This window comes from Mandrillus leucophaeus, unplaced genomic scaffold (genome assembly GCF_000951045.1).
Source record: "Mandrillus leucophaeus isolate KB7577 unplaced genomic scaffold, Mleu.le_1.0 Scaffold4, whole genome shotgun sequence".
Taxonomy (NCBI): Eukaryota; Metazoa; Chordata; class Mammalia; order Primates; family Cercopithecidae; genus Mandrillus; species Mandrillus leucophaeus.
The window spans coordinates 560473-562473 of NW_012104253.1; positions in this window are offsets into that span (position 1 = coordinate 560473).

The window sequence follows — 2001 nt, forward strand, 5'->3', positions numbered from 1 at the left end:
TCACGGCTCACTGCAGCCTCTAACTTCCAGGCTCAAGCGATCCTCCCACTGTAGCCTCCCAAGTAGCTGAGACTACAGGCGTACACCACCACATCTAGCTAATTTTTAATTTTTTTTTTCTTTTGGTAGAGATGGGGTTTTGCTACATTGCCCATGCTAGTCTTGAACTCCTGGGGTCCAGTGATCCTCCTGCCTTGTCCTCCCAAAGTGCTGGGATTACAGGCTTCAGCCACCACACCTGGCCCCCTATTGGCTTTATGGAGAATCTAAAACTTATCCCTTTTTGTCATGAAAAAGCCATCTGGTGGCGGTCCTGAACTCCAGGCCTGGGTCCCAGTCAGTGATTCTGACCCACAGGGAACGAAACCCACCTGGAAAGGGACATGGATTTGCAAGGCCCAATTGAGTATTTTAATTTAGTCTTATGATATTTCAGTTTGAAACTGAAAGGAATTTAGTAAAAGGAATTTGGCTAATGTTTAAGGACCAAAGACCTAGGGAATGTTTTGTTTGTTATTCAATTGCAGTATTTGAAGCAATTAAATATAAAATTTAAAAGGTTTAAGAGTTCTCATTTAAACGAGCTTGTAAATGAGACTGAATGTAAACCACAAGCCCTCCTGTAAATGATTGTTAGAATTGACTGGATTTATACACAGCATGGTCAGATTTTTAAGTTGATCTTCAACACTTAAGGAAAAACTAGGTTTTTAAATGTAGAACTTTAATACAGTAAATATATATATTTTAAAACCAAAGTAACTGCCACTAGTCATTTATGTGCACAGAAGTCTTTCTTTCTTTCTTTTTTTTTTTGGCTCACCGCAGCCTCCGCCTCCTGGGTTCAAGCGATTCTCCTGCCTCAGCCCCCTGAGTAGCTGGGACTACAGGTGTCCGGCACCACACTTGGCTAATTTTTGTAGTAGAGACAGGGTTTCACCATGTTGGCCAGGTGGTCTCAAACTCCTGACCCCAAGTGATCCTCCTGCCTCAGCCTTCCGAAGTGCTGGGATTACAGGTGTGAGCCAGTGCACCTGGCCTGCAGAAGTCATCGTTAAACATCTTTAAACCTCTTTCGGTGGCGTCCACACGCCCTTGAGATGCTCATCCGAATCCGCTCACCTGTGGGCCTTGGAAGGCGGAGTCTGAATTCCTCCCAACTGTGGCTTCCCCTGTGGAATGGGATACTCCAGGTCTCCTGGTCTACAGAAGGGGGCGCTGGGACTCATCAAAGGCTGTAACATTGGGTTAGGGGGTTACAACCAGCAGTTTACAAAAAAAAGGTGGAGTAGAACTAGGGTTTCCAGGTGAAATACAGGATACCCAGTCATACCTGCATTTCAGATAAGTAACAAATACTTTTTTAAAGTATGTATGTCCCAAATATTCTATGGGGTGGACACATACTGAAAGAAAAAAAAAAGGTATTTTCCTGAAATTCAAATTTATCAGCTGTCCCGTATTTGTATTGCTAAATCTGGCAATCCTAAGTAGAATGGAAGAGAAGGTGTGGGAAGGGGCCAGGGCGTGCAGGGGAAACGTGATTGCCTGTGTATTTGTGGGCATGTATTGTAAGTACCCACGTGTTTCTTACTGTGGGTTGGAGCAAGCAATGAGAAGCTGTTGTCCCTAGTGGTTGTGAAGGCTATGTGTGAGGCTGCCACGAAGCCGCTTAACAGAGCCCAGCGAGAAACGGGGGCTCCCAGGGACTGTGATCATCATTGTCACCCCATTCCCTGCCTCCATCTTCAGTCTTTCAATAATTTTTATTTATTTATTTATTTATTTATTTTAAAGAACACTCGGTCAGGGCCGGGCGCAGTGGCTCACGCCTGTAATCCCAGTACTTTGGGAGGCCAAGGCAGGCGGATCACCTGAGGTCAGGAGTTCGAGACCAGCCCGGCCAACATGGCGAAATCCCATCTCTACTAAAAATACAAAAATCAGCCGGGTGTGGTGGGGCGCGCCTGTAATCCCAGCTACTTGGTCAGACTTTCACCT